This window comes from Monodelphis domestica, chromosome 2 (genome assembly GCF_027887165.1).
Source record: "Monodelphis domestica isolate mMonDom1 chromosome 2, mMonDom1.pri, whole genome shotgun sequence".
Lineage (NCBI taxonomy): Eukaryota > Metazoa > Chordata > Mammalia > Didelphimorphia > Didelphidae > Monodelphis > Monodelphis domestica.
Genome location: NC_077228.1, coordinates 285,485,520 through 285,502,304, shown reverse-complemented (window position 1 = coordinate 285,502,304; position 16,785 = coordinate 285,485,520). Strand labels below are relative to the sequence as shown.

Sequence of the window (16,785 nt, the reverse complement as noted above, 5' to 3'; positions counted from 1 at the left end):
TGTATGTTGTCTTTTGCAACCTGGCTAATATAAAAATATATTTTGCATGACCATATGAATAATCAGTATCATATTGCTTGCCTTCTTAAGGGGCAGGGAAGGGGATGGAAGAAGAGAATCTGGAATTTATTTTTTAAATATGAATGTTAAAAAACGCCGCCTTGCATGTAACTGGGAAATAATGAAATAAATATATGAATATAATAAAAAAAGAACCCATTGTCTCTAACCCAATTTTAGTACCTTTTCTACCAAATTGCTGTAGTCATCATCATTGTCTTCTTCTCCTTCCTGCCCTTTCCCTTCTGTCTTAGTATCAATTCTAAGAAAGAAGAGTGGTAAGGGCTAGGCAATCTGGGTTAACAACTAGGAAGAGTCTGAGGCCAAATTTGAACCTAGATCCTCCCATCTCCAGGCCTGGTGCTGTATCCATTGTGCTCCCTTGCTGCACCTTTCTTTTTAATGGAAGGGAATTATTACTACCAAAGGCAGCTACATGGCACTTTGATAGAGTACCATTCCTTAAGTCTAGAAGATCTGGGTTCAAATTTGGCCCCAGCCCCCAGGTATGTGAGGAGATCCTAGGAAAGCCACTTAACCCTCTGATTGCCTCAGTTTCCTCATCTCTAAAATAGAGGTAACTATAGCACCTACCTCCTAAGATTGTGAAAGGAGAAAATGAAATATTTGTAAAGAGCTTTGCAAACAAATGTATTATATAAAATGCAAACAAAGCATTATATAAATGCTAGCCATCATGATTATTATCATCATTATTAACATGATGATGTCTTTGAATGATCCTAAGCTCTGGCAGCTCACAGCATGACTCAAAGAATAAGGCATTTACAAGGTTTCTTCTAACTAAAACTCTATAAAAATGGCACAATTAGAGGCAGGCCCATGGACCCTCATAAACTGTCTGAGGACTATGGACCACCTGTGAGGATCACTATAATGAAAGTCAAAATGCATACCTTAATGAGGAAGCAAGGTTTTTAGTTTCAGGTTATTAAACTATAATCTGAATGGTTTGAACTAACTTTTACATGGGGTTGGAGAGGCCATGCAACCGGTTTTTCCATGGACATATGATTTAAGAAGGCAGACAAGAATTCTGAAGTAAATTGAAAGATGGAATGAAAGTCTGGAAGACTAGGTTCCTGTCCTGACTTTGATCCTCCATCATAACAATAGCTGGCATTTAGAGAACACACGTTAACTTATTTCATCTTCACAATCACCTTGCTCTAGGTATGGATATCAGTGAACCTTACTGTCTTGGAAAGCTGCTAGGTGTCCAAGAGGTTAGGTAATTTGTCAGTAGTTGAGTAAATGGTATGTGTAGAGGCAAGACTAGAGCACATCTTCCTGACTGGAAGGCCCAGGTGTCTTTCTATCTGCTAAGCCCAATCTCTCACAAATATTTTCTTGTTCAATTATTTTAGCTGTGCCTGACTCTTTGTGACCCCATTTGGGGTTTTCTTGGCAGAGACCCTAGACCTTGCCATTTCCTTCTCTGGTTCATTTTACATATGTAGAAACTGAGGCCATCAAGGTTAAGTGATTTGCATAGATTCATACAGTTTATGAATGTTTGAGGCTGGATTTGAACTCAAGGAAACTAATTTTCCTAATTCCAGGCCTGGCACTGTAGCCATTGTGCCACCTTGCTGCCATATATCACAGATATTATCCTATCTATATTTTATTTTTTTCAGATCTCTGGTTTCATCCTGGTCCTGACGAGGAAGCTCCCTCTTATGGGCAAACCCTGCATCATTTGGCAGCTTACAGTCTTAGGGAGCTGAGACAATGAAAGGTGGTTACTTGCCTAGAGTTACAGAGCTAGGCATGAGGTGCCAGTGTTAGTAGTGTACACCCTGGGAATAGAATTAATGGAAGGATTAATGATAATGTTGTCCATAGGGTCCAGCATTTGCTGGTCAGCTTCTAAGAAAACACATTGACCCAATATGAATCAGAGGTAGCACTTGAAATCATATCTTCTGGATTTAGAAGAGCTGGTTTTCCATCCAGTATTCCAGACTGGCTCACCCATTCCATTTCAGTGTATTTTTATTTTTTATCAGGCCTGAGATTTCTTTGTTAGGGGGAACTCCCAGTGGGGAAATTTTTCCAATGCAGATCTCTTAACTCTTTTCCAATTCTAGTCACTAAGTCACTAAGAGGTTAATTAACTTGCCTAGAATCATATAGCCAGTTTAGAGTTAGAGGGAAGATGTTAATAGTTTTTCTTGATTCCTAGGCCAGCTCTGTATCCACTAAAACATACTATGTCCCATATTATCTTATATTGCATTGTATTATATCATATCACATTCTATTCTTTTTTAAATTTCATTTATCATTGGCGTTCTGTCTCTTTCAATCATGTTTGACTCTTTGTAACCCCCATTTGGGGTTTTCTTGGCAAAGATACTAGAGTGGTTTGCCATTTCTTTACCAGTTCATGTTACAGATGAGGAAACTGAGGCAAATAGGGTGAAGGTACTTGCCCAAGGTCACAGAGCTAGTAGGTGTCTGGGGCCAGATTTGAATTCAAGAAGATGAATTCAAGATGAGAGCCCAACACTCTACAACTTAGTTACTCTTATTGTATCATTTCATCTGCCATTTTACTGCTGAGGAAATGGAGGGTAACTTAAGTAAAGTGATCATGGCAGAATAGCTTATAAGAATTAAAGGCAGGATTCAAACCCAAAGATTTTTCTCCTGCCTTCCAAAAGAGTTTTCCCCCCCCTCCTTATTAAAAACCCTGCTGGCCATGACTTCAGGCTTTTTTCTGATTCCCAGTTTCTTCCTCTATAAGGATATGGGATCTATGAAATGATTTCTAAGGATCCTTCCAGATCTCAATTTTGTGATTCTATTTCTCCTTTGACCTCCTCTGAGAACCAACCTACACAGCAGCCTGGCACCCATCCTCCCCTCCCCCTGCATCCTTCCCATCCCCACCCTATGCCAGAGATATAATCCCTTAGTATTACCTAAACAAATACCAGGTTTGCCACTTATCTTGAGAAATGTCAATCTTAAATGAAAATATGCCTGTTTTCTTAACACCATCTACCCTAATAGACTCCTGAGTTGAGCTGGCTGTCAGCAAACTATGCCATCCTATTGGTTTAATGATGAGAGTTACATAAGATCTCTGTTTCCATGACTTTCTCCACCCCTCCACCCCCTTTGCACTAGCTATTACAGAGTGGCACATTATGCTTTTCCCAAATAAGCAAGAATTTCAGAAACACCCTACGGCCACACAGTTTCATTGCTTAAACTTGCCACTGACTCATTTACCCCTTGATCACTGAGCCCTTCTTTACCAGTGCCATTAATTACACCCATCACTCATTTCTGAAACACCACACTTGACTTGTCCTGTCCTCATGGACCCTAGGTTGTGAAATAGGCATTCAATGACGTCCTCTCTGTGAGGTTTCCAAATCCATCAGGTAGTAGGACAGGAATTAGAGGTTGCATTTTTCATGATATTCTAGCCCTATGTCACCAAGCCTCTGGTGACAAGCTTGAGACACATTTTTGACCATCTGTTATGTTACTATTGTGACAGGAGGTGGCTGGTGCCTGCTTCTTTGATGAGTGACCAAATGCATTTTCCATCTTTATCCTCAAATGTAGATGTTTTCCTTAAAAAAAAAAAAACCCAAAACATACACACACACACACACACACACACACACACATACACAATCTTTCATTTCAAAATGGGGTCATACTTAAAAATAATTCCAGCTGGTTAAATTTAGGGCATTGAAAACATCTCCAAGAATATCATAAGAATATCCCATGTGGATATTTTCATTTGAGTGTGAATCAGATATGTGTTCATTCACTTTCAAGCCTGATTCTTTCTCCTTTTTGACAAAATCATACAACATTCATATCAAAGGGCTTTTGACATCATCTAGTTCAATCCCTCATGAAGAAACTGAGGCTCTGAAAAGTTGAATCAAAATACTGTCAATCACTACTTTGATCTCTCAATTCTATTTATCTTACTTAACCCATTGATCAGGAAACTGGTCACCTTTTAAGATTCAGTCAGCTTTGGTAGTCACACCTCATCAGTAATCTCAATACCTTCTTGCCCATCTGAATGGAAGACTAAAGCCCAAATAAAAAAATCCTCCCAAAGCCTCTATTTAAAGAGAACTTCCTGGCTAACCATTTCCTTTCTACCAGTTTACCCTCCTTTTGAATGGACCAAACTATGACCACACATGTGCTACCTTCTTTCCCAGCCTTCCTCCTAACTTAGGTTCTTTTTTTCCCCCTCTCACAAGAAAGAGGGCAGGGGTGTATTTTTAGGGCTTAGCACAATGCCTGGCATATATAGTAGGATGCTTAATAAATATCCAATAACTGACTGTTTGCTTATTTGCTAGCTAAAGATATGTCTGTTGCCTGACATATTCTCAGTAAAAGACAGTGAACAAAATGCTGGTGATCTCCTGCAGTCACCTCTTCCTATGTCAACTTGGCTTTCTCTGGATCTCTGGCATCCCCCATTATCTTTTTTCCTTTAAATGGCACTCTGCTCAGTTCCTACTACATCCTTACTCTTGTCCACCCACTCTGCCTTGAGTGCTGGAGCTCAAGAAAGAGAGACAGAGAGAGAAAGGGAGAGTGAGCTATCATGGTCTGCCATTTCCCTAGATTCCCTACACTTTAGCTGCTCTCTCCTTTGCTCTCTTCTGATCTTGTGCAAAGAGAAAAGCATGGGAACTATTTAATGAAACCTGCAATCTTTGGGTTCTCAACTTAAATGCAAGCTTTCCTTGCCGCCTGCTTTAGATACTATACTGAAGAATGGACAGGGGAAGGGAGAAAAGGAAAAACTCATATCAATTTGGCTGTGTTCTTATTGTGAATAAAAAAGAAATAATGGTTGAAGAGGATGAGATTTACAGTCAGCTTTTAGTCAAGGCTGTGCTAAGGTGGGATGGCTATAGGTTGGTTGTCTGGATAGGAGAGTAGAGGAATATAATAGCAGGAACATGAGGCTGAAAGATTTTGTTTTTTGTTTTTGAGGATTTCTTCTAAAGATCAGTTTAAAATATACTCTTGCCAAGAAGTCAGGGCCAAGTGCTGGGAAGAGAGAGAACTCAAATGTATAGATGATGATAATGATGATACTATATAACACCTTATACTTTTATAGAACTGTCCATTCCAGGAGGGGCTTAGGGAATACAGTATAAGATTTGTGATCCATAAAAACATTTTAATTTTTTTTAAAGTCTGTTACTAAACATGTTTCTAATGCTAGTTATCAAGGAGTTTGGATTGTAGGAATTAGAACACACCTAGGTTTCTAGTGCCTTGAATTATATGACCTTGAGCAAGTTATTTGATCTCTTATGCCTCAGTTTTTTCATCTACAAAATCAAGGTAATAATAGAGAAATAGGATCACAGGGGTTAGAATTGTAAGGACACTTTAGAGATTGTTTAATCCAGTCTTCTCATTTTTACATATGAGAAAAACTGAGGCCTAAAGAGGGGAAGTTACTTGCCCAAAAAAACTTTATTTGCTTTACAAAGTTGCTGTGAAGAAAGCACTTTAGTCACCTAATAATGCCATATTAAATGTGTTCTATTAGAATTGTTATTAGAAATTTAGGGTTGAAAGCACTGTGTTGCAGCCAGTTCTAATTGGCACTGGAAGGAGGAGCTCACACATTTTCACTGAACATTTATACCTTGGAAATAGGCAAAGGCTACAAAATTTTTCTTCTGGTTTCTTCTTTTGTTGATTGTTAAGACTTAAGAAAGAGATGAAGGAAATGTTAATAATGTAGATTAAACTTAAAAATATGTCATGGGTATAAGCTTCCTAAGAACTAGTAGTTAAATATTTACCAATACTTACCTAGCTTTAAGGAGGAGCCTTTGAGATGATCAAGTCCAACCACCTATTTCTGAAGAATTCTGGACAGATCTAGAGAACCTGGATCTCTTGAGGTTATTTTCCATTTGTGTGGATAATGTGGATAATTGAGAGAAGACTATGATACTGTATTTTTATTGAAATCTTTTATATGAAATCTTTGGATCATCTTGGCATCTTGTTTCCCTGTGTTTTGTTGCCTCAGGTGATCAAGAAAAGCTCATAATTTTCCTGGAAGCTGCTGTCTTGGGCTCCCTGGGAAGGGACTAAAATGCCAAATTAAGGTGCAAGTTTAACTGCAGGTGTTTAGCTTTAGGATCAAGTAGTTTGGTTTCCTAAAGTGGTAATGGATCTACTGAATCATCTTTGACCCTGCTCCCCTCCAAATCCATATTCTGCTCTATAATCTCATTCCTGTATGTGAACTGAGAGAGATACAGGAGGGGCAGCTAGGTGGCCAGCAGATAAAGTGCTAGGCCTGAAATCAGGAAGACCTGGGCTCAAATCTGGCCTCAAACACTTCCTAGTGAGTCACTTAACCCCAATCGCCTGATCCTTGTTGCTCTTTTGTCTCCAAATTGATACTAAGGCAGAAGGTATGGGTTTATTTAAAAAAAAAAAAGATGGTTATGAGGGGGAAGCAGGGGAAAGAGACCCAGACAAGATGAAATTCTTTCTGGTTAGTTTTTCTCTTGAAAGGTCCCAAGCTGGGTTCTTTCAGAGTCTCTTCCAGGAATAAGGTCTCTTCCAAAGGTACCTCAGCCTCAACTCACTACTGCTCTTTGGAAAAAGGCCAAGGGTGCTGGTATCCCAGTGTTATCTCTTGGCAACCCCTGCTACAAGGCCCAGGGGTGAATGGTTGGCTAAACTCCCCCAGAGCTCTCAGAGATTGAGAGATGTTTTTTTTTTTCTTGGGTACTTTCTCCAGGCACTTGCTGGATGGAGTGAGTTTCTTTGGTCTTATCCAAACCATGCCTTTAGGGAAAGTACTTTGAGAAAGTATGTGGACCCTAAACATTCTGGCATCTCCCTGGGAAAATACAGTGGCTGCCACTTAAGTCTCCCATTCTGCAGGAGTGAAGGGTGGAGTGAAGGGTTACCTTGCCTCCTCAACTTATACAGTCCTCTTTCTGGAAAGTGAAGTCACAGTGCTTAAAAAGTGGGATATTATCAAGTCACTCCGCAAGCAGGTCTGACTGGCCCTTCTGCAGGGCCCTCCACCGTGGCAAACTGGGCCAAAAGGAGAATTTTCCAAGTGTTAGGAGAGAACTCCAAGAATCCCTGCAGAATCCCTGCCCCTCCACCCCTTAAAATACACACAGGATCTCAGTTACTCGGGCTGCAGCTCTCTAGAGTCGATGACCTCATGCTTAAAGATCCCAATATAGCTTCCCCCCACCCAGTCCACACCCAACACCCATGTGGCTGGGGAAAGGGAAGGAGAGAGGAGAAAAGGGATAGGTGGTTGGATGAGCTGCGCCCGACTGCCATTTGTCGTTATATAATACTGGGGTGGGTGGAAGGAAGGAATCTCTCTGCTCCCTTCCCCGGCATCCCCCTCCTAGACCTTTTAATTGTTTTACTGAAACATAAAAACCTACTGTAAGTTTCCCCTTTAGTAATAAGGCAGCATATGTCTGGTCAGGCCTCCAGGAAATGGACCTCAAATCTGCCTTGCAGATAAGACATTTGTCCAATGGGCCCATTTAAAAAAGAAAAAAATCCCTTGCCTGGAAGGCCAATAAATATTGAAAGGAAATGGGACCCAGACTGTAGGACCAGGTCACACACACCTGGCCATGCCAGTTCAGACTCACACCAACTCCAGGACCATATTGTGGCTTTTTTTGGCGGAGTTTGCCAGCTCGGGAAGATGTTTTAACCCGTTAGTGGCTTCTCATCTTCCCACTCCGCCGATTTCGCAGCCCGCTTTGGCTCAGAGTTTGGGTGCAGCAGCTTCCCCCGCAGAGAAGAAGGAGGGAGGGGTGGGGGTGGGGGGAGAAGAAGAGGGAGGCTTGGAGGAGACGCGGAGGAGGAGGAGGAGACTGGGAAGAGGAGGAGGTAGAGGAGGAGACCGGGAGGAGAGGTTTAGTTTTTGCACCAATACTAACCCCGTTCAGTCAGCCTCCTTTTCCAGTCCCCTCCTCCCTTACACCACGTTACACAGTCATGGCGTGCGAGGAGGGGCGTACTCCAGCGGCGGCACCCCATGCACCCCCCCTTCCTAGGCGCTGCCCCCAGCCCCTCTCTCCTAGGCAACCTCCCTCCCTAGCCTCTTTCCGAGGGCCTGAGACCCCTCCCTAGAGATCTGCGTTTTCTACGAGGTCTGGAGCCTGGGCCGCCCTCCCCCCATCCTCCGCGCCGAGGGGGATGCGCTTGCCCTGAACCCTTTTCCTGGGAGCTCCATCTGGGTCCCCAAACCTACAGCAGCGGGGAGGGGGGGAGGGAGCTGGAGGAGGAAGACGTTCCTCACCCCCCCCCCTCCAGCTTACTGTCGAGAAATTGTAACAAATCAGACTTCAATTTAATGATGAGTGAATTCCAGTAAATGGGGTGCGGGAGAAGGCGGACGGTCCAAGCATAGCAAGACACGCTCCCGTACAGGTCTGGATCTAGGGGGCATCACCCAGGCCACACTTACTACCCCTCCTCCAAGCCCCTTTCTACTAGTAGAAGCAGTGAAGGGCGGAGAGAGTCGGGGAGGGTAGGGGAGAGGGGTTCCCCCAGAGCTGGGCTTGACAGGTCCTCGTCTAGACGGCTGTGGTACCTGCCCGGCGGTCCCTACCTTCCTTGGCTTTGGACTTGAGCCCCTCCCCCCAATCCCCTGCACCTCCCTTCTCTCCCAGGATCTCTGGAGAGGGATGAGCTTTTGCGGGATAAATCAGTAAATAACAAAGCACCCGTCGGAAGGATGCGAACAATGAGGCCGGGTCCCCCGGGCTCAGGCTGGGCTGCTCGGACTGCAGGGCTGGCGGGGAAAGGCTGGGGCGCTGGACACCTTACTTCCTGCTTTCTCAGCCTGGGGCCAGACCCATCTCAGCGGAGGGATATCTCCACGCTTGCCCTCTCCTCTCCCCCCTCCCCGTTCCCTCCTCCTTGTTCTGCTTCTCCTTTCCCTCCTCCCCTCCCCTTTTCTCCTTTTGCAAGAAAATAATTTGACAGTCGATTTGCTGACAGGGAAGGAATTTGCATCCTTGGATTAAAAATAATAAAATTTAAAAAAAGCGAGAGGAGCTTGGGAACGGTTGCTAGGGGTGGGTAATGGGAGCGGGGACAGGGCGCTGGGGAGCGGGGTAAGGAAGGCTTGGGGAGGGGGACAGAACCAAAAGGTAAGGCCAGGTTACGGTGGCTCTGCCCGGCCTGGGCTGCAGCCGGGGGAGGGGCGATGGATACCAATGTATTCTCCTTTCTCCCCTTTCCTCTTAGCTTGAGGCTCCGAGGCGGTGCATGCAGATGGGGAGTAAGTTTCCTGGAGGGGAGGGTGGATGCACCCGGGGAGAGCCCTGCGTTGCAAATTTCCAGGAGGGAAAGAGAGAAGAGTCTGCATGCGGAGACTTTTTAAGTTGCTAGCTTGGAGAGGTGAGGGGGAGCAGGGGCGTGGAGAGGGCTGAGGAAGAGGGGGGGTAAGGGCGGGCGTTATACCGGGCAGTAAGTTTCTAGGGAAGAGGAGATTGCACGCTTTAGAGTAAGTTTCTAGCCGGGCCGGGCGCTGGTGGAGGAGGAGGAGGGGGAGGGATCTCCAGAGGGGAGGGGTGCATGCATATAGGGACGGGGTAGGGGAGTGGGGAGTAGATTTCCTGCGGGGAGGCTGCATGCATATGGAGAGTAGATTTCCTGAAGGGAGGGTGTAGGCTTCTGCGGGGTAAGTTTCTTGCTAGGGTGGAGGAGGAGAAGGAGGAGGAGGAGGAGAAGGAGGAGGAGGAGGAGGGAGGGAGGGAGGGGGTAGAGTGCTGGTAGAGGAGCTGGGAGCTTCCTGGAGGGAGGCGGGGGTGGGGAGCGTGCATGGGGGGGGGGATGGGGGGGTGGCTATTGAGTAAGGGGGGAAGGGGCCATGCATATGGGGAGTATGTTTCCTGGCGGAGCGATATTTGTTTACAGGAGGAGGGTTGTACTGTAAGTGAGTAGCGCTGAGAGAGGAGGCGGCTCTGTCATAAATTAATATTGAAATTACTCCATCAGTCCTGCACCCCCTCCTTCCCCCCCACCCCCCCCAGCCGAGACCGGTCTCCTGGTCGGATTGCACATGCACTTGTTGCAGAGCCATCTAAGGTAGGCAAGAAACTTAATAAGTTTCATTTTTGCATTAGCTGGGGTTCCTCTGTGAGGAAGAGTTAGGGTGGGGGTGGGAGGGAGAAGAAGGACGTGGGGGGGGGTGGAGGGAGGAAAAGTTTTTTCTTCTCCTTTACTTTCAGTATGGCTAGGCTGGGCCTCCTTCCCCTTGCCTCTCTTCCCACTCCCTCCCTAAACTGCCAGACATCCCTGTGTGGGGGGGTGGGGTAGGGGGGCGCAAGTGCCCCAATTGGCAGCCCCGGGGTGGGGTGTGGTGGTGAGGAGGCCTCGCCATTGAGAGTTGCTCTGTTATAAAGCCCTCATTCTTCCAGCCAAAGAACCACAGGACCCTAGGGATGTGCCTTTTGGGTTTTTTGACATGCATGTGTGCGTTGCCCTTGGGGGCATGCCTGAGCTGTGTGGGCTGGGAGTTTGTATATGTGCTTGGTACCCTTCAGAAGAGAAGTTGTGTGTAGCCGCCCAAATGGGACAGATTACAGATTACATTCTGAAAACCACCACCACTCTGTCCCTTTCCAAATTGAGAGTATGGGATTAAGAAGCTATAAATGAGGTGGTGCTGAAGAAACAGTTTTGTTTTTTTTTTCCCTCAAAGCACCGTGCCTCTCTTCACTTTGGAAGGTGCGAAGACTACCTGGCTTGGCAGGTTCTGACCAGCGTTATTCCTGGAACATGTGCTTTTCTAAGCCCTTTTAAGTAAGAAGGCAAATCCCTTCTGGTCCCTCCATGTGTTCTAGGCTGGCCTTTCCCGTGGTTAGATAAACTCCATCCCAAGACTGGAAGTAACTGTTGGCAATTGTGAGTGGATTATACAGAGGTTGGTGACAGCATGGCATGTGCTGGTTTTCTGGAATACATGCCTGGGAATGACATTTATTTGAGGATGTAGAAATAGTTTTTAAAAAGCCACATGGAAGCATGGAAGCTGAGTTCAGTTTTTAAGCAGGCCACATCAGGGAGGAAGCTGAATTCTGATCTGGAAATTCATTCTCCAGTGCCCTGAGACAAGTGTTGAAGAGAGCTATAAGAAAGGAATTTATAGTTGCAATGTTCACAAATGTTTGCTGTGGACTTTGCTGATGGAAAATGATCCTTTTAAAGATTCCAACAAATAGGGTCGTTTAGCAGTTAGCCAGTAGATGAGCAGTCTGATTTCTGTAGAATACTTGTCAGCTCTGCCTGCCTCTCAGTCTTGCCTTGATTCTTCAGATTTCAATTTTATTAGAATAATTTTCTGTACACTGGGGCTGAGCTTAGAACAACCTGTCCAGTTTTTGGAGACCCAACAAATAAAGATGGGGCAGTGGGTTCCCCAAAAATTGGTTAGATTTTCTTTTCCTTTCTTTTCCTTTTCCTTCCTTCCTTCCTTCTTTCTTTCTTTCTTTCTTTCTTTCTTTCTTTCTTTCTTTCTTTCTTTCTTTCTTTCTTTCTTTCTTTCTTTCTTTCTTTTTTTTGGTAGCATAGTGGACTAGAATTCATTAGAGCAGGGAAAAAAAGAAGTTAAAAAAAGTTTCTACATGCTATGGACAGTGAATTTTTCTTTTCTTTTTTTTCTTCTAGTTTTGCTTTCAGAGAGCCTGCTTCAGGGGTTTGAACTTCCAGACACTTAGGAATAAACTGTTATTGTCACTTACAAATTGTTCCCTAACTAGGCATTATTTAAACAAATTACCTCTGTTATTTTTTTACCATCTGAAAAACTGAGATTCTGTGTGTGTGTATGTGTGTGTGTAGAGTGCTGAGAGACTGAGCAAAATTTTTCCTTGGCTTCAGCCCAGGGTAGCAGAGTTATGGCCCCGCTTCACCTCTGTGCCAAGAAGAAGTATTCGATTTTTTAAAAAATGAGATATTTATTTTCTTACCTTCATGTTGGTCATTAAACCAGGGACAGCAGTTTTTTCTTCAAGCTTAGAATGTTCTTCATTTAATCAAGGTTTGGAAGATCATAAATTATAATTCATATTTTTTCTGAATACTGCCCCCCCCCAAGGCATTGTTGTGCTTGCTTGTCATGTGTGATATATTGGAATTGATACCTTGGCAGTGCCACACCTTTTTGGACTCCTCTCTTTGAGACAAACCTTTTAGAAATATGGATTGTTTAAAGGACAGTTTGACATTTCCTAGTGTTTTTTCTTGATTTGGTATAGACAAATTTCATAATAAACACAGGCCTTTTCACAACTGGACAGTGAAGATTTGCACATAGTGACTTGGGTTAACATAGGCTAGTATTTTATATAAGCATAGTAGTGAGGAAATGCTGCCCCCAGACTATGTTGAAGGATGAATTAGTTTTGTCGTCTTCTAAGCATCTTGTGCCTGAATGTTTGGTGAGTTAGATGGTAGAGAAGTAGAAGCTGAAGTAAGTATTGAATTTAGAATTTGTGTTGTTGGAGTATTTTAAGTATTAATTGATGGGTAAAGTACCCAAACAAAAGGATGATGGACCTGCTGGAAAGAAATTGGACTGAAATTTCAGGAAATCTAGATGTTCATTTTCTAGGTTGGCTGCCATGTTGGATTCCAATTCTCTTTTGTTGTCTTCTCCATTAGACTGTGAGCTTTGTGAGACCAGGAATTGTTCTATGGTTTTTTATGTGTATCCTCATTGCTTAGCATGGAGTAAGCACTTAATGCTTTCATTCATTCATCCTTGAAATGGGCTGATAAGGACTTGGGCCCTCTCATTCTCTTGACTATCAACCTGTTTCCTTATCTGTAAAAAGGTGGTTGTTTTAAGGATCGAGTGTACTTATACAAATGCTAACTAGTTCCCATGATTAATTCTTCTTCAGGATGTTGATTGTGAGGTCTAGTGATCTTTACATTGAGGTCTAGTGTTCTTTACATTCAGACTTAAAATAATGCTTATGGGATCTGGGACTATGGTACACATAATATAAAACTGTGAGCAATCCAGAAATAATTTTTCTTAGATTGAAGTTTTAAATTAGCCTCCACATCTCTTCTTCAGTAGATTTACATACCTGATAGTTATGGTTATTTAAAGTTAAAACTAGTTGTTTCCTGAGTAGATTATCAATCAATATGATTTTGGCCAAGTTATTTATTTAATTCCTCTGGACCTCATTTTCTATATCTGTAAAATTCAAGAATTGGACTAGATGCTCTCAAGTATGTTTCCAGCCTAATATTAATAAAATGAATAGTTTTTATATAGCACTCTAGGATTTGGGGGCAGTTATGTGGCATAGTGGAAAGAACACTGGGGTTAGAATCAGGAAGACTCATCTTCCTGAGTTCAAATATGACCTCAGACATTTACTAGCTGTGTAACCCTGGGCAAATCATTTACCATGCTTGCCTCAGGTTCCTCATCTTGTTGAAAAAGCTAGAGAAGGAAATGGCAAATTATTCCAATATTTTTGCAAAGAAAACCCCATGTGGTCACAAAGAGTCAGACCTGACTGAAAATGGCTGAATGTTTAAGATTTGCACAGTGCTTTATGTAGGTTAATTTATCTGACCCTCACAACTTCTTAGGAGGTGTAGGTACTGTTGTTATACTCATTTTATAGATGTAGAAAATGAATTTGGGAGAGAGAATTAGAAGGCATAAATCTGATTTGACCCATTTCACAGATAAGAAGACTCCAACAATATGTATACATGGCAGCTGACCCAGAAAAAGAATATATAGGTTTCCAGAAATCCCAGCTGATACTATGAATTTGAGTCAAATGGGTGGGGAGGTGGCCTAATCGAGGAATGTTTGGGGGTATAAGATGTCCAGGCAGGCAGATAAGAGGAAGCCACATTTTCTGTAGCCTTGCCACATAGGATAATGGTAAACAGCTTGTATATTTAAAATGATATTCTTGTAATAATATTTCTTTTTATTCATGAAAGATCACTAGTTAAGCTTTTTTTTCCCTTAAACTGACATTAAAAGGATCCTTCCCCCCATTGCCTTGCATTTACTTAGCCTCAGTTTCCTCTATATAAAATGGAGAGTATAAAGTTACCTGCCTTCCAGGGTTATTGTGAGGATTAAATGAAGTGATATTTGTAAATGTTAATATATAATCAGCACAATGCATAGCACTTAATAGGAACTTAATAAATGCTTGTTCCCTTCTCTTTCCAATATTTACCTGTACACATTCCTCTCCCTAGAATATAAGCTTCTTAAGGGTAGGATTTTTTTTCCTCTCTCTGGCCTTTGTGGCTTTCTTTCCATTCCCCCATCCCCCACCAGTCTGTCCCACAGCCACGTCTTCAATTTAGTAGGTACTTAATAACGATTGTTGATTGATTGAGTGATTCAGACCAGAGGCTATGATCCCAGGTGGTGGGAGCAGGTGCGGGGTTTTCTATGTGCACAAGCAATACCCAGTCCCCCCAGGTTTTATTTCCTGCCTCATAAAGTCTGGTGGCTAATGGGAAGGAGGATGGATGTGGGGTCCTGGGTGGGCTGGTATGATGTGTGTGGATTAATGAAATTTTTGAATTAGCATCTCAATGAAGGTTGAAGGGAATAAAGGGGGTAAAAATGAAAAATGCTTGATTTGTGAAAGTACAGCTTTGTTCCAGTTACTGGAATGCTCAGCTAGGGCGGTATGGCACATTTTTGAGAAGTTAGTGCAGTCTTAGTAACGACATCATTTTGTCTTCTGAGTAAAATAAGCTCCCTATCCCCCACAGCAAAATAGACTTTCAAAAAGTTACTAGTATTTTTATAAGACTCACAGGGTCCTTGGGATAGCGAATGGGAGCTAGAGAGAATCTCTTGCCTCCTTCAAATTTATTGAGAAAGCAGGTGTTTTGGGCTTTACCTTGGTGGGGGTGGAGACAGATATAATGTTTGATGTTTATTCTTTCCACTTCTGCATACATAGGCCTGGAGTACTCTCCCTCCTTACTGCTGCAACTTAGTAGCCCTGGTTTCTTTCAGAGCATGGCCAAGCAAACTTTTTTTGTTTGTAACTGCCCCCTTGCTAGTACCTTCCCCTCAAATTAAATTTCCTTATCTGTCTACACTCTATTTTCTCCCAATAGAATATAAACTCCATAGGGAGGGACTATTTAATTTTGTCTTTTTATTGAGTGCATAGCACACATAGTAGGTGTAAATGGATACTTGGTGAATGAATGAATGAATTTAAAGGTGATTTTAAAAAATTGCTGTTGGATAGATGATTTTTTTTCATTGTAGGAAAGTGAGTAGGGGTAGATGCAGAGAATGTAGGTCTGGGGTTGGGGGAAGTCCCTTGGGCTTCCACATAGTAGCGGTAATTGTTGTAACAAGAGCTGCCCACATGGAAGGAAGGGTATAGGATGGCATGGTACCTTAATGACTTTTGCCTGCATTGTGTGCCATCTTTTCCTAGGCCAGAGGTTCTTTACCTCTTTTTGTGTCATGGACTCCTTTGACAGTTTGGTGAAGCCTTTGGGCTCCTTTTAAGAATAATGATTTAAATGCATAAAGTATGTAGAATTACATAGGAAAACAGTCATATTGAAATAGTTATACATTTACATCTGTATGTGTATATATATGTGTGTATTTATACACACAAAATCAAATTTAAGGACCTTTGAAATCTATCTAGGGAGCCCTGTTCTAGACTGAGAGTAGAGAATTTTGGTCCATTGTGGAAACAGTGACAGCAGGAGCCCCAAAGAGTTAAGACTGCATCAGAAATCTTGCAAGCATTTTTTTTTCCCCTCAGCCCATTTGACTGCATTATTGAGCAGCGAAAAGGTAGGACTGAGTTCCTTCTATTGGGGAAAAGAATCTTCAGTCGGAGTAATTTAGGACTCAGATTAGATTTATTTGAAAACTAGTTGTAATGTGATTGGGAAAAGACATCTCTGATTCCCAGGCTGGTTTAAGAAATTAGAAAGGCAGAAGCATGAATTTAAATCTCAGGCCCCTTGAGAAAAATTCTGCAAAGATGTTCCCCCTCCTTTCTTATCCATTCCCTAGGGAGGGGGGGGACTTTCCAATTTTTTTGGTCATGGGTCTTTTTTCTAGACCCCCAGACTGTAAAGGACTGCTTGGGTGAGTTAGGTGGGCTGTTCTTTAATCAGATCACTTTTCAGATGTTAACAAAAAAAACAAACAAAAAAACCTTCCAGACTCTCCATCATTCTCTAATTCTTGAACTAAAAACCTCCATTCCCCTTTGCTCTCCCTCTTCCCTGCTTCCCCCACTATCTTTTGCTCTTGTTTTCAGGTTCTACTAAGGCTAAACTATTTGTATTGTTGAATTAATGTCCTTAAAAATGCCAGTGCCCAAAGAAAAATGTATTTCCTAATTAGTTTTGGTCAGTGTATAATGAATGGAGCTTCATTAATTTAAATCCCATCTAATTTAGAATTTGAGGCTTTTTGACCCAGAATGGGCAAAAGTTTATTTTAACTTTCTGTCTAGAAAGGACTTATCAGTGTAAACAAGGTTGCAAGTGGGTTTTTAACTTTCCTAAGGGAACAAACTTTTATGAATTCTTTAAAGTAGGTGCTACTTGTTAACACTTTACTTGGTTGGTAGATTAAAAAAACAGATTTTTTTCTTTTGCATTATATTTAAT

The 16,785-nt window shown here is 42.6% G+C and overlaps 1 protein-coding gene across 8 annotated transcripts in view; it reads left to right on the top strand.

Moving 5' to 3' along the window:
• TRERF1 (transcriptional regulating factor 1) overlaps window positions 1–16,785 on the top strand; it is a 319,667-nt gene that overhangs the window by 36,531 nt on the left and 266,351 nt on the right. For 2 of the 8 annotated variants that reach the window (XM_056818249.1, XM_056818247.1), the window contains exons 1-3: window positions 7,541–9,191; window positions 9,364–9,516; window positions 10,036–10,206. The exons of 1 other annotated variant lie outside the window; for it this stretch is intronic. The gene's annotated coding sequence lies outside the window, so the exon portion shown is untranslated. Of the gene's footprint in view, window positions 1–7,540; window positions 9,192–9,363; window positions 9,517–9,717; window positions 9,800–10,000; window positions 10,207–16,785 lie in introns of those variants that run through there. 5 more of the 8 variants (XM_056818246.1, XM_056818241.1, XM_056818244.1 and 2 more) reach the window with 5 other exon arrangements.